The sequence below is a fragment of the Lipophrys pholis genome (genome assembly GCF_963383615.2).
Source record: "Lipophrys pholis genome assembly, chromosome: 4".
Classification (NCBI taxonomy): Eukaryota; Metazoa; Chordata; class Actinopteri; order Blenniiformes; family Blenniidae; genus Lipophrys; species Lipophrys pholis.
In genome coordinates, this window is record NC_137637.1 from 28525629 (window position 1) to 28550726 (window position 25098).

Genomic DNA, 25098 nt, shown 5'->3' on the forward strand with positions numbered 1-25098 from the left:
TTGTATTATTAACTGTTGTCACAGTTCAGTCTGCAAAATTCCCAACTGTTTGCTTTATGTTGATGCGGCCCATAGTGATGGTAATGAAATTTGCTTATATTCGCAAAGTAAGTCAGTTGATTTAACTAAAGTCAACTTTTGGCTTTGCATAAATAGTTTCCATATCAATTGTGTAACCACTGCACATGTTACACTTATGGACTTGTATTATACTAAAGCTTATTCCAGAACCTCAATACATTCTCGTATCCATCCTTGTTAGGTATCGTTTATTAATAATCCCTTCAGTCACTGGTATTCTCACCGTGTTTAGCCGTGACATCTTTGACCTTGTTTGAATTTGTTAATAAGTACACCGGATTGTTTGTAAACAGGTTTTCAGGCTTTGTTTCTGGTTATGAGGCAATTAATCCGACCTTTAATTGTTCCTCATTTGCCTCTAATGAATACCGTTTCAACTGAATGAAGTCCCACCTGGAAAACATGTGTTTCTTGAGAGGCTCAACACAGAGCCCGTGATTCAGCAAACATCCAGCAAACTTTTAATATCGTGGCGCATCACTGCTCTATTATGATCCAGCAGACTACACAGACAGGATGATGTCACACACACACGAGCAGGGGTCACTTATTAAACATAAACAGGCTTCGTGACTCATGGAGTCTTAGCGTGGCTCGGTTTGTGTACTACAGCATGTGCTTGCCTCTTGTGTGGCTTCACACTTTAATGAAAGAAAAGAAATCTTCTCTCTTTCTCTTGCCTCGTGTGCAGGTTACGCAGCAGTATCTTTTTTTGTTACCCAGGCTTCACACTTGCGAGATATTGTATCGTGGCAGGTTTTCTGTTGCAGTCAAAAAAAAAGAAACGCATTTAAATAGAAGAATAAATAGGTCGAGGCTTCCTTGAGTGGCCATAATTTCATAGGAGATTTTCTCATGGCGGTGGCTGTTTTCAGAGATTGCACCACATCAGGGTTTTTTTTTTTTTTTTATAATAGATAAACTGTTTGTGAAAATGGAATTTTTCATCCCTATGGCAGACGGCGAGCAAACCAGACAGAAGGCAGGGGTGTTTCCCAGTAATGATACACAGAGAGCCTTTTTGACGAGGATCTGTCGCCGTGTTTTTTTTCGTGCCTCTGAACAAATTGAGGAGAAGGTGCACTCCGTAGAACATGATCCTAATGAAAACGGCCCTGTTTCACCCACCGGAGGCACTCCTTTGCGACATGCAGCGTTTCATTATCAGAGACAGCAGACCTGTAGGGTGGGACACACGCACACCCGGACAACCCTTGATATTAAACATTGAACTCAAAGGCAACATCCTCCCACCGAGATAAACGCTTCTGTAGCCCACCTAATCTATTTAGGTAAAAGTATATCGATGAAAACTAAACCGGGGGATTTATCTCCACTGGCCAGTGGCAATAGATTCACTATGACACAGTAAACAAGAAGAGAAAATACAAGACTGAGAGCAGAAGAAGATGAAAAGCAGTGTGTGAGACAGGATCTAATGAATGGCGAGTGAAGAGGGGCATGAAGGAAACTGGTCACTTTGAATGTCTCTTTTCCTGTTACATAGAAAAAAAAAGCTGTTTTATTTATATATATATATAGGCTTGTATATATATATATATATATATATATATATATATATATATATATATATATATATATATATATAAAGAGAGAGAGAGAGAGAGAGAGAGAGAACTTTTCAAACCCCACGCGGGAAGTATAAAGGCTCCCAACCAGGGCATGATGAATAAACAGCATGAAAATGTGAGATACTCGCCTGTGAATAGTTCACATCAAAAATACTCAAAGTCACACTTCAACAAATATGCCACAAATGTACAACAAAGGCTTTCAACTAACGTTTCAAAAAAAAAAAAAAAAGATGAATTCAACATCTATCAGGGGATGGCGATAATAATGTAGAGGAGAGGGGTGAGGGAGCAAGTGGATCTTATTTCACAGTGTGGGGAAAACAACTTTCCCCCATGCAGGTTGAGACCCATCTGGTAGTATTGGCTCTAGATCGGAATAATTATTGATGTTGTCAGTTTCTTACTTGTTAATAATGCTGCCCATGAAAACAGCTGCAGAGCTGCTGTCTCTTCTCTCTGCTGCCTATGCTGGCTGTTACCTTCAGCAGTTTTCTTCATTTACTATTGCACTCAACTCTTGCTTACTATAGCGCAGCCTCACTTATCCAGAACTTGTGAATTTATTCTGACGAAATCATGAAAGACGTCGCACTGGAGGGAGCATTAATGCCGGCAAGCCTCTAGTGATGTATTCTCTACCCTAAATAAAGAGGAGCGTTCAATTTCCGAAGCCTGCCTGTGTGTGGGTGTTTTTCCCAGCTGTTTTGTTGTGGCTTTGTCTCAGTTTTATTAGATCATAAACCCTTTATTTCAACAACAGGTGTTGTGGCAGGTTCTCCCTGGCCACCAACATTCAAATGCCCCTGGTGGGAAGGCTTGTAATTGAATAATACCCGGCTTTAATAATGACTAATAGACTGAAAGAGACCACAACAATGTGTCCACAACCGTATCACTTCCCCAAATAACTGATGCACTTACACACACCGCTGAGCTAAAGTGTCGCAGCAACAAAACAACTAAAGTAAATGATTAAAATAAGGAATACTTTATTTTCAGTCACTGGTAAAGTAACCGTATTAAATGTTAGATAAGTAGCCGTAATCATGAACCAATTTCCAGTAGCTTGCTATATTGTGACGCGTCGGAAGGCTCTGAGGGTTATAATACTATGATAGAGTGACAGTTGAGGCACCACAATCATTTACTTGGATAAACACTACTCATATGGGTCAGCAGATTTCTGAATGGAATAAACAATAGAAAGTTTTGATGTATCGTCACAGTTTTCTTAGTAAAGTTACAAAGAAGTGCACCGACTCGAAACAAAGACATAACAGATGGAAAGAGAATCAGTCACCTATCGTGTACCCATCAAAAGTAGACATCAAAGTACTGGAGTAAACAGCAATGAGGAAGAGACCACGGGCATTCGACCCACACCGAGTCAAGAGTGTTGAACCTGAACTCCTCTTCGTCCTCGTTCCCATTAGAACAAATTCATTCAAGAACCAATGAGCTGAAATACACAGATTCACAGGCTGGAGTCCTGAAAGTAACCTCAAATCAAATCATGAACAACAAATCATGAGCAACAAATTTAGTTTTTGTTCCTTTTCAAAAGAAAATATGTTTTAATAAAAAAAAAAAAAAAAGCACTTTGCAGGTTGGTGTGTAATATTGTGAGTAAATGCCTATTTTAAGTTAAGTGGCCAAACAAGTGGTCGTCTCCAGCATATAAAGGTAGTAGATACAATAGAATACAGGAATAAAAAGACTAAATGAAGCTTTATTGAGGACAGATCCTTAAAAATAACAACATAATAAATGTGTGACAACCAGTACTCGAAAACCATTTAATGCAACAGCTCATCACATTTCGACGATAATAATTACATCTACAACATACTTGAAACATGTACTGAATAATATCAAACCATTGTTTATAGTACCTGGGCTGCAATCACTATGCAGCAATATGTTCTATTTCTCAAATATACATTGTGGTTAAACCTTGATGAACTGAATTTTTGATCATACCGAGCCATAACTACATTACAATAAATAAACACATGCACCGAAAAATAGATAGAACATGTAAGTAAGTAAATAAATAAGGATGGAAACTTTTTTTATTCCGCTTCAATGAATAAATACTACTGTCCCATAAGCATGAAGCAGTTCAATGCACTGCTAACCTGTAGAAAATAAATTGTAGTTGGTGGCAAAACAAAAACTTTCACATCAAAGGTGAAACTTTCCGCTCCAGTAAAATCTATTTTTCAAACTGTAGCCTACAATATAATCAGAACATTCTCTAAAATTAGCTTCAAGTATGGATTTATAACACTGCTTATCTTTTTTTCTCCTCACATCAGATGGTTTATCTCAGGATAAAACAGAACAAAATGTAACTGTGAATCTCTGTTGCTGCTGAAGCTGAGGTAAAATAGCTCTGTTTCTTCAAACAATCTAAAAAAAGAGTCCACCGGTCATGTGCTTTGTTTGTGATATTTCAGTCCTGTCCGCTGCATCCTAAATCATGCTTGTCCAGAGCAACTATGGCACCGCTTTAAAATGTATTCATGAAGACCGGTTAGAGGCCAGACACACTGAGATACTTCACTGCAGCGCCAGAACCTTAAGATGATTCCCTGAGCGAACCGCTGTGAGGAAAAAATATGAAATAATAATATGGAATAATATAATAATGGAACAAAATGTATTCATAGACTGGATTTATTTTAAGAGCTTGCCTAACCAACCATAACATATTACTGATAGAGGTTATTTTGGAAAAAATACGGGCAATGCAGCTGAAAGGCTCTTTGAAAAACGCTATTATTTGGGGGGTTTTCAATATTAGAAGTGCTGGTGGCATTTCTAATAAGTTTGACAGGCCCCCCTGGAAGTACTTTATATTTAGCAATACTCTGTGTCCTTGTAATTGTGGTCGTATTGTTTGCATGTTTGTGTAATTCTTCTAAAATTAGTCTACAAGTTTAAGTTTTATTGCCTCCTCTTTCCTCTACTTTAAAGCGTCTTGTGTCCTCTTCCTTTTCTACATTTAATGTCACACAGACAAATACAACAATACTTAAAACGGGCTGAGTGCAACTACAACCCCTTTAAATAGTCCCATGGGCCAGCATCACGGCAAAAGATCAAGATTTCTTTTTTTTTTTATATTCATTTTATTGACTGAACTCATCCAAGATGGCCTACTGAATTTGCGATAAGTCCTGAATATGCACAGCGTGCCGCATGGATTAGGCGCTAAATCCTCCCGTTATTTACCGTGCATGTGAAATGAACAAAAGTGCATTATTCAAAGTGGATGTCTTGACAGAAAACAAATCGCACGTCAACAAGCACGTCCCCCTGCTTGCCATGTGACTTCCTCAGCGGTGACACCCAACATGTTCACTGCCGAGAACTCAGCGGAGTGCAAAGCTGTTTAATTGTTGTGACTATTAGCAGGTGCAGGCTGGGGACAAAAATAACAGATCTCTACGGCACCATGTCACACCATGACAATCTGTCAGATGCTGCACAAGTGACAAGCTGCTTCTTGCTTATAAAGACGTGCAAATCGTTTCGTCTTGACCAGAGTATTTCGGGATCACACACCTGTGAACTTGAGGTGTTCACACGCCCTTTGCATTTAGCACCCCCTGTTTGTGAATGCAGCCATTAGTGCGACAGAAAATATCCAAATCCTGACATCACAAGGTATCGTGACTATAAAAAGGTTGTTTGTTTGTTGTACATCACGCAAGATATGCAGCTGTGCAGCTTTATACTTCAGCTCCGTCTCACCAAGCTGAAACCCCGATTCCAAAATCCTAAGATGACTTCAGGTCCTTATTATTATAACTTTGCAGAGGAAATGTTGATGCTGTCTGCTTTTATGTTTCACAGCGTCGTTTAGGACATTTGTCTCTGCTGTTTGCTTTGTGCAGCGTCCTGTTGAGATGAGGAGCAACGTAATGATAACATTGTTGGGATTCAAGGTGTACGTGGCAGTGTTCTTCTGTGCAAATGACGCTGGAATGCAAAATAGCTGACTATATTTGCATGTGTAATTTAGACACCTGACAGATCCTCGCAACCTGCAGTGCAGCCGGAACGCAGAGCATCTGCTTCAATCAATGAGTAAACAGACTTTATGACTTGGCAATCTCCTCCCAACACTGAAGAATGCTGAACTTTCAGTGGAGTGTGAGCCCCTTTCTTTAAGTTTCGAGTCGCGTGACAGCGAAGCGCCACCAATATGGCATCTTAACAGAATAAAGTTTTCCAATAGAATATCACATAAGACATGCGTCTTTCGGTTCCATGCATCCACTCTGCATAGTGAATATACTGTAGTTACGTTACGAGCAGACCAGACAAAACACAACAACCAAATGTCTGATGAAACGTAAGTGAAACACAACTTTCATCCACAGTAACACAAAAACAATTGACTTTAAATTCCTTAAACACTGTAAAGTGTCTGCCTCACACCAAGTAGTACATTTTGATTAACGTACAGACTTCTTGTAATGCTGACGAGTGTTAGTTGGATGTTCTCGCACATCATTTTGTCGGCTTACCTCGTTAAATTTATTCAATTAATTGTGCTAAACTTTTGAGGTGTATTACAGTTGAAGGTGTGTTTTTTTGTTTTTACAAAAACATGTATACATTTTCCATTAATTACTGTTCTTTTAATCTCTTTTTTTTTTAATCCGCCCCATAATTGCCAAAAGAAAATCCCCCTTCTGTTTTTATCAATATTCCTCAAACAGACATTTACATTTAATGATGAAACAAAGTGTTTCTCTGAGAAGAAATGTATAACACCATTAGCTGTAATAACGCTGATGATAATGGTGTCCTTTAAAATAATCAGGATATTTAAAAAAAATGTTGTTTCCATTATATCTGCTGACAGCACTTATGAATATAAATTTATGATCCTTTGTGGAGCTTTGAGAGAAGAAAGGAACTCAAATACAAACACTGCAGTGATACAAGAGCAATGTAAACGAACACACACGCACACAAGTAGTTGATATACAGTCGTGAAAAATGAATTCACAATTTTCCTTGTTTACAGGTGACAGGGATGTATAAAATCGAGGAAGACGCACAGCTTTGGTTAGTAAACGAGGGTGTAAGACAGTTTTAAACCTTTAGAAACTAGTTGAAGATTTCAAGGATGCGGCTTAGTAAAGTGAGTAAACACTTTGCGTATAAAATAACGTGTTTTTATGGAAACTATCGCCAAAGAAGAAATTTTACATTTGGAAAAGCAATTCCTCGCCATGTTGATGGTGCATCATGCTACGCAGACATTGATTCAATGCGTTTTATTCATGGTATACCTGGAGAAAAATAATTCCTCTACTTTTGCATTCCATTTCTATTTGACCATTAAAGTGATCTGAGGAAGTGTTACATGTGGAATGAACTAAGTCACAAGACCATGTGACATTCAGTCGCCTCGTCTCTCGCCGGCAAAGATTATCCCTCGTCAAAATGTTAACACATTCAAAATAAACCCACAATGTTTCTACCTCCTCAACCTACGGACGTCCGCTGCGTTTGTCAGCTCAGCCTAACATCTTTAAACGAGCATAAATGTAGAAACAAAGAGTGAAAATAATCACAGTATAAAACACCGAGCAGAGCCCACAGTGCGAGCTGGTCAAGGTTTGTTTTCTTGCGCTCCGTGAGCAGTGGGCTCCTGCATTGTTTTGCTCTGCGTCAGAGAAAGCAAAGCTTGCAGTGCAAAAAAAATAAATAAAAAAAAATAAAAAATCACCTCACTCTCACGCAGCAGGAGCTTTGTGCGCTGGCTGCAGTGCCGCGATGGCTGCATTATGCCTAAGTGTCAGTGGGTGAAATGGCATCACGCTCACTACATTCAGGCAGAGGTACAGTTTTCAGCGCTGGCTTCATGCAGATTAAATTTACTTTAATGACAACACTTCATTTACATTGCTTAACTAAATATCGGCCGCTCAGGAGGGAACTGGAATAGGCAATGAAAGTCGCAATATCTCTAACATTTTGATTTTGTGCATCTGCACACGCCAAGGCTATTCTATCCACGTCCCTCCTTCATTCGATTTGGAGCCAGAAAAGAAATGTGGGCCCGGACAGCGACGGCAAACACAAAGAGAAGTCAGTTAAATTTTGCAGTGAAGGATGTGACTGAACTCTTTGAGTCAAACGCACCACTTGAGTTTCCAGGCTTTCTCCTTAATTGCTATCAGCTGCTGTTGACACTGAGGGGAGATTAAAGTTTCACTTTGTTACTGTCAGGGTAAGTGGAGCAGCAAATAGCTGAACCTCCTGAATAGAAAACCAATTCCTGCATAATGATATAACAAAACAGAATCTCACAGCTCTGGCAATGAGCAACAACGTGGAAACAAACAGAATGGAGACATTCGGCTATGATTCAGACGCATGCATTGAAGGGCCAGTGTATTAATGGAAATTATTTCATTCCCATTATCTTATTGGTCTTTCACAAAAGTGACACTTCCTTTTCTTCGGTGCGTGTGGGTATATTTGGATGCGGTCATAATGGACCTAATTATCCATAAAAGTGCGAGTCCAGGACAATGCTGCCTGATTTCAGCACAGCCTGATACAGCGGAGCGGAGCGGTGTCACCACACTGTCCACTGTCAAATGTTCGGCCTCGAGAGACCGGCGATGAAAACTCTGAGCATGCTTCAGACCTTTTCATAATATTTCCATCTCTCAAATTTGACCTTTAATATTTTGACATTCGACTGAATTGAGAGGAGAAGGGAGAGCCAATAACACTGAGCTCATCCTGCTTTGTCTTCCACAGAGACCGACGTCAGCCTGCTTCAATCATGCAGATCACTCTGGGAAACCAAAGTCTCTCCCCGCTACTTCGGCTCTACTGGAGTGACGCTAACTCTTGGGAAAGGATTTGTGAACTGAGCTGAACCTGCTGCTGATGTGACCGTTAAGGATGAGGTGGTTCTTCGAGGATGTTTACCCTCAAATCTGGAAAAATCCCCCACCCGTATCCCTGCTCCGTTGACTTGAAACAAACTGTTAAATGGAGTCATTCATGAAAATGTTCTCCAGTAGAAATGTGGACCGAGAGGAAACTAATCCAAGCAGATTTACAAGTCAGGTGAGGTGGAATTGTGTTATGTTGTTTTGATCTTTTTTCACTGTTAACAAGCAAAGATCACATTTGTACACTTAAATGTATCAATATTTCTTTTTAGTCAGTTCCCCCTTTTTTTTTAATATGATGTATTTACAACCAAAATTAAGAGAGACAGCATCTTTTTCTTTTTTTTTCTCAGGGTGAGATATTATACATTGGTGGCAAATTGTTGTATTGACTGTAATTTCTATGTATGTACTTTAATATTGTTCATACTGTGACAAAATTGTGTACATATTTAATAGTGATTGAAAGTGCCAGATGAGGGCCTATTGAGAGTGAATGGGAGCGTCTCTTTAGCTCTACATAATCCTTCCATCAGCTGAATTGTTATTTACATCCAGGAGGATAAAATGCAACTTCCCTGCATCGCGGTTATAAACTTCACTTCCAAGCAGCACATTTTAGATGAACGCCAGAAATCCAGTGTTTTAATAACAAAAGTTATCATTCTCACCAGCTCATTTATAAGAAATAAATACCATTTTTGGAGAGGAGATAGAGGATATACTTTACATTACACCATTTATTTTTTTATTTCATTAAATAGTAATGAACTGATGAACTGGAGCCTTGTTTTCTCATGAAATTAAAACAACAGCACCCACTCTTCTGCTTTCATAAATTATAGAGCGATAAAAAAAGAGAGAAAATGTTTTGAACTAGAGTACAAATTGCTTTAATTGCCTCTAAATAAAAGAGAGAGAAATATATATATATAGTTTGTGAACACTTTTTTAACTGCAGAGAATCGTTGCGTCAACTTTTTACAATGTGATCAAATGTATTCTGTGATCCTGACAATTACACATGAGTCGTCGCACTGCTGTGCATGAATATCTACTTCCTGTGTAAAGACTTTCCAGATATTGATTTTGGCATTGTGTTCCTGCTTTGCATGCTCGAATTAATGCTGCTGCTTGTCATCACTTTTATTTTGGGTCAAATTGATGCGGCCTATAATCCCGTCGTTTATACTGAGTAGAGCATTTAGTTTGACCTGTAGCTCTATTAAAAACCCTAACACTCAACAGGAGCCATGTTATTCACATTGGATTCCGAAATACCCTTTTTGTCTTTTCTTTTTCTTTTTCTTTTTTTTTTTAATAATCCACCATGTTTCCAGGTTTTGGACAAGTTCCAAGACTTTCTTGAAAAACCTCCCAGATTTTGTTTTGTTTATTTTTTTCTTTTAATGTGGCAGAACCCTGTGGATTCCCCCGTAATGAGACATTCAGGTTTTTCGATATTGAAAAGAGGAAGTCAAGTAACAATAATGGCACATAGGCGAAGATGTTGCGGTGCAGGATCATAGAGTTTATTGTTTCTCCCTGTGAGTGATTGCTGTTTCTCTCCCTGGCAGAAACCGATGATATTTCAGTGCTGCAGGGTGAATCATAGATTCACTAAACTAACCCGGGAAGTTTGTTCTGCACAGGGCCTCGTGTATGGTGGTGGCCTTATTTTATGTGTTTTTGGAAGCACAATGCATGCATGAGTTACAGAGAACGACTGCCAGTCATAGAGTTAACTGTTGTAATGTTGGCAATCAGCACCTGATCGATCAGAACTCCCCTATAAGTGAGGAAATGGCGAGCAAGCCAGGGATTTTCAAAAACATGAAACCAGAGGAGAACTGATGAAAATCATTACTGGATATACAGATTAAACAACAACAAAAAAGATGTAAAAGTGTGTTCATAACATTCACTTTATCTACAATTTATGCTCCTGAAGTTCAATGATTTCTAGAAATAGACCTGTGTTGGTATCACTAGTTGGTACTTTCTGCCCCCATATATCTAAAACCTAAATGTCTGCGTAAACTACACTTAGATTGAGAAGATATTCAGCAAAACATTTTGTTTCAGCCATTTGTGCTTTCATGTCGGTCTGGACCCAATTTCCACTGATAAAGAAAGTATACAGCTTTGAAACAGTCAGGATGCCACATTTCAAGTTTTTTGTTTTTTTCCCCCCCATCAGAACCATATGGTTTCCCCATCTTCAAAGGAGCAGCTTGTGTATAAACGTGCTTGAATAAATGTGTCTCAGTTGTCCTTTTGCAAATGGTGCAACAATATTTCAGTAACAAGATGACACTAGTTTAAGAAAAAGAATTGTTCTGTGCTGTTTGATGCATTATTTTAAGTTGCCTGTGAGTCAGCATATCTTGTCGACCAGGGTTGGAGCAGCATCATGACACCTTCCCCTCTCTGCTACATGTCAGTCGTTCACTATAGACCTCTAGTGGTGCCACCAAGGATGCAATAAGTGAAACCCACCGGACTGAAGCTCCAGAGCCAAAACGAAGGCCCAATGCCTGACTCATCACGGTGTGCAGGCTTATCCATTCAGACATTGCTCGGTCTCTGTTGCATCTCATCTATAACCTCCAAAGGCTGATAAGACTTGTTTTAGAGGCAGAACTGATTATTTTGCCGTTCCACCCGCATGCAACCCACGCAAATGGCAAAGCGTTAAAAGGGCACAACAGCCTCAAAACTAAACCCACATGAAAGAGACTATAGAAAACATCTTTCTTCAATGCATGCATTATCCTTTAGAGCAGTTCTTAACCTTTTTTTCTTTTTCCCTATAGCCATCCACAATTTACATCTGTGAACACATAACTGCTGGTCATCACCCCTTTCATCGCTGCCATTTCCTCTGTAGTCAACAAGTCTTTCATTGTTGCATGCACAAAGACGAGTAACCAGGCAGAGATCACAACTGTTGTTCAGAAGTAAATAGAAATAGTGTGCTCGTCTTGAGGAATCGAAGCTCAAAATATTCTGCCTTCTTGTTAATAATTATGAATACAGCCGCAGAGTCCATCAAACCCTCTTTTATACAATCAGAGAATGGCACATTTGTTTCAAGAGTTTGTGGCGGATATGACAAAGTTCGGTCGGAATGCTCAAACCCTGCAAGCCTGATGTTTGTCATGTCTGTGCTCCTGAAGTTTTATCTGAATTAAACAAAAATTTATGATTTTGTCAAAGTACATATTCCTTCCATCTTCTATACCACTGTATTGGTGGGATCAGAGAGCGCTGGAGCAAATCCCATCTTGCAGTGAGTAAGGATGGGGTTGTAGCCTGGCCAGGTCAATAGTCCATCACAAGGCCAACACAGAAGTCTGACAATCCCACACGCTCACATCTACGGGAAATATTTTGGTTCACCATTCAATTATTCAGTACTTAAAGTAATCCCAGCCAATAATAGGTAGGTACACTCTGGAAAAGTTGCCAGTCCAGCAAACAGACACAGACAGTCACAAATATTCACATCCACACCTGCAGGCAATATTAGAGTCACCAATTAACTTACGACACATGCTTGAGGGAGGAATTCCACACAGAAAGGCCCCCCGAAAGCCATATTCAATTTGGGGAGTGTTAGTGCTCACCACTACTCGACTGTACGCTCCAATTCTACATTGTTTAACTGTATCTCAACATTTATTTGGGCCACCAGCACCCATGTTTCCCAAAACACCACAGCGTGCACAAATCCAAATGAATTTAAAAGAGAGATTTTTTACGAATGGATTGTGGTTTCTATAACCAGACATGGTGACTTGTTTGCTGTTTAGCTGTAAAGGTTTGTTTCGGTGCCAGGAGCATGCCACACAGAAGGGGAAGAGGCTGGTTTAGCTTTCTAACATAAACAAACTAACGTAGGGGTCCAGCATAGAGAAAACAGATAGCCACACCTTCAGCCAGTTTGACTCCCCCATGAGCCTAATAGGCAAGTCTCTGGACGGCTGGTGGAAAGTACACGGGGAACAATGAAAGCCTGCGCAGACACAACAGCTCCAGTGGACTCGCACGCTCACACCCACAGCGTTGTTTCTGTGCGGCGACTGAGATAACCACCGACGGCCAGGGAAATCTATAATTTTAATCAAGGTAACGGTCCATTTAATTAGGCCACCTGTCAATGATGCAATGTTCACTCTTCGACTGGCTGTAACTTTCAGGGAAACAACGGTAATGCCAGAGAGCAAAGAAAGAATTTGACATCGGAAAGCCGGTTCTGCTTTGTGATGATTATGAAGTTCGACTCAAAATCCCTGAAACAACATTTTGCCTCTCTCTGCTCCTCCTGTTTGAGTCATGTTACACATAATATAATCTACATTTGTGCTTGTCCAACATTCGAGATGACTACTCCTCTGAATCTTCTTATTTATTTCCTTGTTTTGTGATTGATTTGATAGACACAATCCTCGCAGCTGAAAATGCGCCCGAAAGCTAATAAAAACAGCAAACACGGGGCCAGTCTCTTCATTAAACTGAGCACCACACAGGATATTAATTATTTCACGATGATCAGCTTGAGTATGGCATTTCAGTTTGACATTTCATACTGAAATAGAGAAAAAGATGAAGTCAAAGCTATATTACTTTTAATGAATCTGGCACACACGTATTTAAAAAAAAAGAAAAAAAAAAAAAAAGAAACCCTACAGTCAAAATAAATATAGAGAACTGTAATGCAAAGTGAGGTGGTACATGTTAGAAGTGTAACCTCCATCCTGCAGCTCCTCTCAGGTCCCTTTGGACATCTCCAAGCATACAAGTTTCTTTGAAGCACTTCTCATCTGTGCTAAACATAGCACCCCCCATCTGTTAAAGACCTTATGACACAGTGTGAGGAATCGACTCCCTGCTATCTGGGTCTCCATCTCCCTGCACTCCTCTCTGTGTGCACCAAAGACGGCACCTCGTGACCCTTTAAAGCTGCTGAACTTCGGAGAAAACACAGCTGAGTCTTTGGATGAGACATGAGAAGCCTGGCTGCTGTTTTAGAGAGCAGAAAAAGAAAGATACCAACTTAAAGCTCTCAATCCAGTGCAGGGAATGATTTTTTCTATTAGTTTTTTCTCACACACACACACAAACCTGGAGGATCAGCTCCATCTGTAATCAGCTATCTGAACGCTGTTCAAATTTCGTGAGACAACAGGGTGACAATATCTTCAATCTCATCTCAGAGGAAGTTACTCGAGCACCATTTCTGGCAGCTCAGCGTGTCACAGTCAGTCGCGGTCCAGTCCTACGGATCCATCACCGAAAGCATCCCCACACCATCCATCATAGTCTGATATGGCTCGGCCTCCCACTGCTCCAAGGGAAGCGTGTCATTCAAACCACCAAGGGGGTTATCGAGAACCGGCTGCACTTCATCACATACATACCTGCACAATAACCATGCAGGGATAAGGGCTTAGAGTTTCCCCCGACCCCGCCAACTGGGAGAGACACCTGTTTGACCCAGTCGGCTTGTTTAAATCACCTGCCCCTTCTTCTGTCTCTGCACGTGGGCAGACATCCGTCTTTTCAAGCACGAGTCAAATCCGAGAGATCGCTGACATTTAACAATTTAAATATTCACATTGCAGCTCCGGGCCGGTGGTTCACATCGTATTCATCAGTGACGATGTGGATTTTCATCCAGGCCCTATATTAGCCTGGAAGGAGCTGTCAACTCGCGGAGCTCACTCAGTTTTCGTTTTGCTGCATCATTTGATAAGGAACCAAAATGAGCTAATGAATGGTTACACATAACTAATGTGTTGAGGATGATCACACATAATGAGATCAACAACAGGGGGAAGGGTTTCCGCGCCGGGAGAAATCTTATCGACATGTTTCTTAAGGGTTTTAATTGGATTGATGCTATTTGTTCTACCTATTTGCACAACGGTCTCTTACATTGCCACATTTATACCTTTAATGGTGGACGTGGCGTTATAAGCATATCTCAGTCGAGCCCAGTTTAGTTCATTATCACCACAACCTGTCTGCAAAAATAACCACTAAATACTCGAAACACTCATGAAGACTATATCTTGCGATAACTAAACTGTGTGAATTCCAGTAATGGTTACTTTATATTTTTTTTGTTTGTTTTGACCAAGGTCAAAATCGATAATTAGTGTTGTTGTGTATCTAGAATACACATTAAGGGTATTGCACAGGAACAACAACAACACATCTGATTATATAATATTATCTTGGAGGGTTTTTTTTTTTTTTTTGCTTCCCTTATTCTATCTATTTCCCTTTTTTAACCCATCCTTCCTCCCTTTTTTCATGCATTCCTACGTCACTGAACACTTCATACTCATTTTCCCACATCCTTTGTTTGTGCGGGATTGTTGTTTTTTTTCTAAATTAGTAAATCAAGACAACTAAACTCAACTTAAACAAACATTTAATAAAAATCCATATGTTTGGGGACTTTTTTAATATATATACTGTTTCTTTGCGAGATCATTCAGGTTAATTTGCACACACATTGATGAACACAATTGACAATGTGGATTTAGTGTGTTACAACAAGACTCAGTGTGTACCATTGTTAGTGTAAAAGTTAGAATCACAGTTGCCCAAGATGCATTGAAATAAGTAAGTTAAAAAAAAAAAAAAAAATCTATGAGGTAACTTAAATCCAATAATGATGGATCTGGAACATCCTGTTGAGGTCTTAACAATGCAACAGCAGGTTCTTTCCCTTCAGATTCTAGATAACACTCCAGTTCACAGTTTCACATCTTTAGCTGCAGCCGTTATTCACAGCAATACCCCGTGTAAGGAAATCTGCATTATTCATTGAGTGGAATTAAAAGTAGGTGGTCATGAATAGTGCAAATTTTATGCAAATACCTACCAAAACATTTTGGAGGAGGACAGAGGGGAATCTCAGCTTGAAGGAGAAATAAAATTTGAAAAAACATATGAGGGATGGAACCAATATGTTTCAATCAGGTTCAAGTCAAAAGTCAAAAAGGGCAATAGTATCAGCCCCCCTTTTTTCTTTCAAACAATGCAAATTCAACTATGTGATTTTGTATTTCACAAATTCAGAAATATTCGCTCAACAACATTTTTTTTTCAAATTGCCTAAAACAAAAGAACAAAAAGTTTAATGTTGTTTGCTTCTGCAAACTATTACGTTAGAGGTTGGGTTTTTTTTTTTAGACTTGAACTTTTGACATGAAAATTACAAAGTCAATGAGAAATGGCTTCAAAATTTATACAGTTATACAGTTTGGATCATTTAAGACTACGGAAAAAAAAAGGCACATTTTATTATCACATATAACGTGTCGGAAGAAGGTGATCAGAATCATGTTTGGTATGATATTTATCTACCATCAATGCATTCGTTCAATCTTCTTTTGTGCCAGTTTCATGCAAACTTGTTAAAAAGGCAAATAATGATCGAAGGAAGGTACATGCTGGACGGGGAGAGTCAATAAACGGAGAAAGACACTCAAATTGACTCAACAAGAATGTCTTTGGATCATACGGGGGAAAACATGCATGTATGGTGAGATATATAGCGATTCCATACAGACAGACTGTGCATGCATTCATCTTCTATCCCTCTTTTCTGTATTCCATTTCGGGTTGCGGGACTGAAGCTAATCGCAGCAGACTATGAGCGAAGGCGGAGTTCAGCCTGCTCGGTCGCCAGTCCATCACAGGACAAACACAGAGAGACAGACAATCAAACGCACTCACATTCACACCGAGGAGCTGTTTAGAGTCACCAATTAAATGCGTGTTTTTGGTCTGTGAGCGGAAATCGTGTTACTAGGAGAGAAAAAAAACAACATAAAAACAATGTCATGAACAGAGAAAATGCACAGACCACAGAGAATGGCTCCTAAATCCAGTCTATGACCAGAGATAAACACATGACTGGGTTTACAGGTTCATTTAGGCGGCATCACTGACAACTCATCGCTGCAAGTCAGAATGCAATGTGGTAGGACTCTGACATTATGTGAAAGATAAAACATTTTTAACTGTAATTACAAATGGGCATTTTCTGCTAAGGAGAGTCAAGACCTCTACTTTGAGGAGGGCTATAAATGGAAAGCAGTACTGTGATTTACTCGTGATATAAATGATGGCTTCAAGGAGCACAAGTCAACCTTCGCAGAGCCCCCTCCTTGATTTTATTTGGAGGTGTAAAAAAAATCTAAAGGCGAACTTGAAGCGCTTCCAGAATTCCGCCTATAAATCAAAACTAATCCGGGCAACCAGCACACAAAGCAAAATACCAGCAGCCGTTTCCACAACATACAGCACACACTATGCTGCAACATGCCTGGTTATATGTAAATACAAGCTGATGCAACCAGCAAAGCATCAGTGTGGCTGATGAAAACGAGTCACAACCTCAAAAGGGAACACGCTATATGCACACACTATATCCACACACACACACACACACACACACACACACACACACACACACACACACACACACACACACACACACACACACACACACACACACACACACACACACACACACACACACACACACACACACACACACACACACACACACACACACACACACACACACGTAGCAGTGGCTCACTGAGTCCCACTGAGACAAGCAGCAGCACATGATGCTGTTTAAGGGAATTCGCCATATGGTGGGGTAAAACACATGCAGATACTCTGCCAGCGCATCCACCAGGTAGTAGCTAATAGGTGGGGGGGGGGGGGGGGTGAATAAAACATTAAAATGAAGCTTAATGATGAACGGCGGCACCACATCTTTAAAGATGACAGAATTTTCTTTGGCTTTTAAAGACCCGCCGGCTTCCCAACAAAAAGTTGTATCATACACTGTGATGACACTTCAGACTTAAATAAAGGGTGACTGATCCATCACAACAACTGACCGAAATTATTAATCACTCATAAAATAAAACGGGAGCCGGTGGAAAGCCATTGTCTGTCTAGTCTGTGCGTGCTTAAAAACGCCCCAGGATAAAACCTCACAATCCAATAAAACGCCACTTAATAACACAGGTACAGCACGTCCCCACGAAGACCCAAAGATATCATCAATACCAAAACACCGGCGTTATTGCACTGCTGTCGACGAAGCAAAAAAGAAGAGGCGCGCTGTTTTCCTTGGCCAAATTATTTTTCAAACCTGACAGACCTCAAAGTGGAACCAAGTGTCACATTCACTGACCCTTAAAAATGCTCCGTGCCTTGTTAGCCATCCTGAAATCTTTGACTTTACGCACAAAGTTGTGAGTGAATCTCATCTTATCAGTAGTGACAGGTTATGTTTTGAGGTTATGTTCGCCTTTTGTGTGGGTTTACATCCAAACAGCTTTAGTGTTCATTTCCAACTTGCAGCTATCCCTCCAACAGATGGGAATAAAAAAAGGAACTGCAGCATTTGAGGGCTGATTTAAAATTCTGTGTGATTTTCTCTTCTTTAATGTTGACGCTCCGTGTTCCTGAACAAACATAAAACGCCACAGTCTTTCGTCGCACCACCCATAAAAAAACAGGGTGAAAAGTCATAACGCTGAGCTCAAAGCACCTCGGCTCTACTTTCCTTGAAAACTTCAACTTCCCACATTTTCACATGCTTATACACAGACACCACAGTAAACCACTGAACTAATGTCCCACGGTCCAATTAAAGCTTTTCTTCAAATAAAGGTTTTCCAATCTTCTTCACAAAAAACTAAAAAAAGGTACATGGTGAAAATCACAATAATAAATTCCTTCAAAACAGCATTATTCTACCTCTGGTGTTGGTTCTCTAAGATAGATCTCTGTTAAAGTGACTGCACACGATTCCTCTCTTTCCTCTGAATTTGTCTGACTTTAAGTTTTCAAATGTCTCTTTATCCTGAGTTTATCGATCCAATCCCCCGCCCCACCCCCCAAAAGAGAGAGGGACCAAAGATTATACCAGTTTCCCATTGAATGTTATGTGCCTAATAACTAAATATTCTTGTGTAACCTAACAAAAAAAAGTGTTGCAGCGACATTTGGTAAGAGACTGACTCACCTGTATATTTGAAGGAATCATTTGTTGTTGCAGCTGTGAAAAAGCTCTAAATACGACCAATATTTAACATTTAGCAAGTGAATTGGCAGATATTTGCTTTGAAGGTCTTGGTCTTCAGAAGGTGATGATGTATGCAAGTGGCAATCGAGTAAGTGGTCTATTACATAGATCCAGATGTATATTTAGATACCACTTACACGGAGAAGAGGGTTGTCAGTTGGGCTTTTTTTTTTTTCAAGTTTTGAACATTCATTTGGATGTGAGGTGAAACGTTGATATTTGAGCTGTTTGCAAAGGCACTTCAGGCAATTTGATGTAGTTTGTCTTGTGATCCAATAAAGGGCGCTCTAATAATCCACCATTATGTTGACCTATCGGATGCCCTGCTGACCACCACTGAAAAAGCTCATGCTAATGAAGCGCAGACCTGAAATAATTCCGTATCGTTTTAAATTTGTTCAAACTCATTCGGGCGTTGACTTTGGAGCTCATGCACGTTCCTGTTTGAACAATAAACCGAGGCCTGCAGTCGCTTGATTCCTAATCAAATCAATGTTTATGAAGACTCATTTATTCAGTGTGCATGGATAAAGGTGGTAAATAGGAGTTTAGTCACAGACCTCCAACAGTACGCACTGTGCTAACCACGCACTGTTCAGCTCTAATGGAGGTGCTCCTCACCTGGAGAATGAAAATAAATAGCTGAGAATAAATCCCATCAATGAGCCTCACAGTCACTGAGTCTGTTTGTCATGATTTGGGTTGTGTGACTGAACCCGTGTACGGGTATACTCAGAGAAAAAAAAAAACACATTCTCTCCCTCTCTCTCATTGTGGTTACTGTGATAAATCATCATTACCGTAACCTTATTGGAAGCAATAATGGCCTGGTTTGACGCTACAGACTAAAATGCAATCTTACATTTGCATTTAATTTGCTATGCGGAAGAAAAGACCTCATTTCAGCTCAAGTGTGTTTCCTTCTTTGCACTAAATTCAAAGAAGCTTGTCAAGGACAGATTAGTCCTTTTTTTTTTTTTTTTTTTTTTTTTTCCAAGTCTCTACCTGCTTGTCTAAACGTGAGCTTTGAAAACTGGATCCATCATGGACTCATCACTGAATGAGTCAGTATTTAATTAATTCAACAAAACAACACTTCCCATTACTCCCCTTCAAATCTAAGCATCACTCTTTGCAGGCAGGACCACAGGAAAAATCAAAGGCTCCTTTCTTTCTTTATTATTACCTTTTATTATGGGATGGGTAGCTGCTAGGCTGTTAATAGTGAATAAATTTTGGAGTGCAATAATAAAAATTCTTGCTATGGTTTTCATTAGTGTGCAAGGTGCTGATGGCAGCAGCTCTGCTGTACAATATCTACACACAGTTTGCAAAGCCAAGGAAAAGTGTAGTAAAAAAAAAGAAAAGACACACAATTGGTGCAACATTCACAGGCTTCTTTCTTCTTTCTTCTAGAGTTGGACTATGACATTAGTCTCATGACCAGCCTTTATCTGCGTTGCAATAAGAGGTAGAAGGTGAGGTAGAAGATTGATACTATGAATTTCAGAAAAATGTAATCGAAAAACTTGAAATATCAAACATCTTATACCGTAATTGACAGTAAGAACTGTTCCATTTTTAGAAAAATGTATGTCGAGGGAGTAAAAACAAGATAACCCTAACCGAGCTGTCAAAGTGAAAGCTGATTATCTTCTTTAAGTGCCCAGACGACAGTTCGCCGGCCCAATTATCCATACCACATATCTGTCATCCTGCTGGAGAACCCGTCTGCAGACCGCAAGACACACCGCTCCCACAGTGTTAACTCACAAACGTGTTTGGTTCAATCTGCAGCCTAAAAATCAGGCTTATTCTGGAATTCACTGAGCTGACTTCTTGGCCAGACTTTGCTACTGCTGCTACCCTTTTGTTATTTAATGAATAAATGTCTCAATTATGGATGAACTCTGACTGCCTTCATAATTAAAAATGTGCCCGGGGCTAAAAAGGAGATGTGAGGGTTAATGCAGGTGATAGTGTGGCTTTTAGTTGAAACAACTTCTACTTAAATGTGATGATTAGCAAATGGATGCTCACTAATTTCTGGAACCACAATATGAAAAACATTTGTAGATTTTACATTAGCATCAAAAATGCTATTATACAATCTGGTGTTGGTTGGTTGATTTCTGGTTAACAAACTGGAAACACTGGCATGTCGTAGTTTTTACAACAAATGTCTTCAACAATTTTAAAGATAATTTTGCTTGGATCAATGTGCGTGTGTGTGTGTGTGCGTGCAGATCTCATGTCATATCTTTGTATTTACAGACATCCTCAAAAAACAAAAAAAACAAAGACACCCTCGTCTCATAGTTTTGCACCATGGAACAGTTTTTTTCCAAGACTTATTTCTTCTCATAAACAATTTGTATTCACTTTGAAAATGTGTTTATATTAATTTATTTATTTTCAGTTTCCATGTGTGGTCACAGGATAATGTGTATTTGACAATGAAAAATAATCAAGACTCTTATTTTAAAAGGAAATATCAAAAAGTTGGTAAAAGGGAAATCCTTGAAGGTTTAAGGCTTTTAAACAAACTGCAGTTGTTTGCACATTGCATTGCTGTAAAGCCTCAGTTAAATTGTTGGTGCAAATGTATAAAACTCAAGAAACTTTGGGCAAAATTTAGGGAATGTAGACCTTTTATCTGATCAAGAGCAGCGGCACTAAGAGGATCCGGCACTTCACGGGACAACCTTCTACGTTCAACAATTGTATTATCAAAATCCACAGTCAAACGGATGTTTTCCAAACAAATCACTGGGTTTTCCTGAAATGTGTGGCCAGACAACCAAAGAAATGTGCTGAAAAAAAATCCAAAAGGCTCTGTAAAGCGAAAACAGGAAGGCGGTTGGTAGGATAGATACTGAACGATTAATCTTTCACAGCACACACAGTCAGGCAGCTCATAAAAATGTGCAAACAGCAACATCATTCTCTCACAGTAAATACACAAGGGTAGAATGTGCTTTACATGTGCTGTAGGAGCATGCCACTGTGTTTCTGGCTGCTTTTTCAGGCGCTGATCGTTTTCTCAATGGCTTAAACCAAGCAAGTACTTGGCGTCTTTGCGAAGTGGCACTTATGAAGCAACAGGCAACGTCTCAATAATCCAGTTATTTCTAAAACACGTCAAGAAAAGACACCTCAGAACGTCGTCTTCTTTTCAACCTGAAAAGGTTTCCATGAAAACTTTACCCGTGTACCGGGCTCCTATTGTATGAGTTATTATGTCAGCCGATAAAATTAGGTTTGACGACAGCAACAGTGGCGTCTCTTTTCAATGGGAAATTGTTGCCCATCAAGGCAAATGGAGACAGTGTTCTAGAGAGTGCAGAGAAGCGGCAACAGCTGAAAACAGCTGCTTTTGAATAGCCGATCAGGAAGTTGGATTTATGATGCTCTCAACATGACCTCTTTTGACTTGAAATACACAAGTCCTTTGATTGCTGCAGCCTCCCTGACATGAGCCTTCAATCAGACCCTTTGAAAGCAATTCCCTGGACAGGCTTTGTCATCTGTATTTCCACCAATGTTTGGAGCCCTGATTTGAAGGAGCTCTCAAAACCTGATCAGATTTACCTCAGCTGACCTCCTCTTGTCTCCAGAGATGGGGAGATATCCATTCCTTGTCATACAGTGCACGCCCACTTTATTGACTGCAGCAAGTCTCTTGCTATATAACTGTATTTGCAGCTAAGTGACAGAATCAAATGAAGTAATTCATTTATTTAGAAAAGCTCCCCTTACTCGATGTTCAGCGCAGGCAACAATTAGAACGGTTCGCAGACCTTTAACTGTTTCCTCATGAAGCACATTCACTTGTTTAATCTCTGCCCAATGTCTCTTTAATATCCTAAGCTGATGTATTTTCAGTAATTAACTAATTTCTGTAGGTGCATGTGTGGTGGGAGAATGGGACAGAAGGGGGTGAAAAAGCAAAACAATGAAAAACAGAAATGGGAAAGGAATGGGAAGAAGCATGAAGTCAGCAGAGGCATGTTTAAGGTAGATAAGGTGAAACCAATTGACGCTTCCTGCTCTTTCCCAGTGGCAACAGACATTTTACTGGCAAGTCGGTAAGATAGTCTCCCCAGCCCCGAGAATAAGCTGGAGAATTGCAACAGCTGGAGAAAATGCTATTGGTCACAGCAAGTCATTGAAAATGGGAGTCTCGGAGCAGTGTGCCTCTCCCATGAAATCACCATTTTCCTCTCCAGAAAGGTGCGGCCTTTTTCTAATGAGCTCTTCCCTTCCTGCTTCAAGTCAGAATGCGCCAAGCAATTAAGACGTTCAATAAGATGCAGGGGCTCCTGTTCTGCCTGTACAAACTTGTCGGGATGAGGATGCCTGTTCTCTGATATTGAGAAGTCTATCACACTAAGCATGCCCTTCCTCGCCGTGGCTATAAAACACTATTCTGCGGATTTCAAAGTTGCGGACCTACGCAGGGAGACATCTTATCAGACAAGTGTTGGAGGCAACAAGAGACAGTTTATTGATGGATAGTTGAGGAAATGTGTCACAGCTCTGGGATGGCGTCCCTGGACATTACAATCCTGGCATGTGTTCCTTGAAGAGGAGGCTGAGGCAGCCGGGCACATGGCGGCAGGGATTGGCAGTTCACAGCGAGCTTTCAGGGGCGGTTGGATAAATGATTAAAACAGCATGATGGGCAGCTTCATAACACAGACAGGGTCACAGGCCTGGCAAGTCAGTCCTTGACAGGAAGGAGAAGCAGGCGGGAGAAGAAAAAAAAAAAGAAGAATACAATCGTGGGGTACCCGTGTGTAATTAGATCTGGCAGGCAGCAGAGAATGAGTTAAAATGTAATCTATTCATAATCACGATGTTGGGAGAAATATTGAATTTGACAAGTGACAATGGAGTCAGTCATTTCTGCCAAGTATAAATGAAGGTCACAGGGGATTAAAAACACAGAAGCAACACAAGGTCACTGGAGATATTTAATTATCAAACCTTCAATACTCAGCATGTACACCAACAAAGGTTAAAATGACTATGACATGTGGGGCTTCTCACCTTTGCAGAGTCTTTTGAGTCATTGCTTAGCTTCAGCATCTTTATTTTCAACTGGAATTCAGCAAAACTTCCTGTCTAACAAGAGACACACTGGTAAATCTGAACACGGCTCATGGACATAGGTGAAATGAGTTGGTGAAGAGGAAAAATAAGTTAAAGAGTAAAGAGGTCAGGTGGTCAAAAACACAACTGTAAAGGAATTCACGTTGGGCTCCTTATCTGCTGAAATTGCAAATAAGTAAAGTAAGTATTTGCTTCATGAAGTGTAGTGATAGCGGATATTGGCAAGCTGACCAAATCTGATCAGCCAAGAGCAATTATTACAAAAAAAGGTCAAATATACTCCGACACCACAATTAGTTTTTTTAATTGCAACACAGTACGTGTGTGTGTGTGTGTGTGTGTGTGTGTGTGTGTGTGTGTGTGTGTGTGTGTGTGTGTGTGTGTGTGTGTGTGTGTGTGTGTGTGTGTGTGTGTGTGTGTGTGTGTGTGTGTGTGTGTGTGTGTGTGTGTGTGTGTGTGTGCAGGAACTCTGGTTTCCTATAAGCCCCACGACCAAACCCTCAGTTGGATAGAACAGAATGGATGGATGCACACAATCGCACACTTTTTCAGTTTAGGAACCAATGATGGGCGAACTCTTTTATGGCATTTGAAAGCTGCTATTCCTAAATTACCACAAGATTACCTGAACCAAAACACACAATTAGAATGAGTGGCTCATTTTCAGGTTTTCTGTAGAGCTTTGTGATGACATACTCATTAGAGTTTGCTGGGCTGGAGCAAGGACGGACTGAAGACATGCAGAACCGTGGCTCTATAGAACCAGGACGACATACAGTTTTCCCTTTTTACCAGAAACAAAGGACACATTTGACAGGCAGGTCTGAAGGTGTTCCTGAATAAAGACAGCCAAGTCACTGAGCTGTGACTTAATTGGTGTTCGGATGTCAAATTTCAAGTTTGGTTAAGAATATCAGGTAAATCAGCTGTGAAACCCCACGAAGGCTCATCATACCAACTATGAAAAGTTAAAAAATTTACATAAAAGACACATCATATATGTATGCCCTCTTTTATTCCTTTGAGTTCTTTTTTTCTATACTGACCACCACATGTAACAACAATGCACAAGGAGAGAAGGACGGCGTACAAAACAGCGCAAGGTGCATGGACAATAAACAAATAGTTCAGACTTGACATCATGTGACGTTGGACAGACAGGAAGCAAATGGAAACACGGGCAGAACCACAGAAATACAACGTAGTTAAAGTTCAAAAGAGAAGATCATTCCAAACTGTG

The 25098-nt window shown here is 40.1% G+C and overlaps 1 protein-coding gene across 2 annotated transcripts in view; it reads right to left on the bottom strand.

Annotated features, from left to right (window-relative positions):
* LOC308109110 (metabotropic glutamate receptor 4-like) overlaps positions 1 to 25098 on the bottom strand; it is a 187143-nt gene that overhangs the window by 84020 nt on the left and 78025 nt on the right. The gene's annotated exons all lie outside the window — the stretch shown is intronic.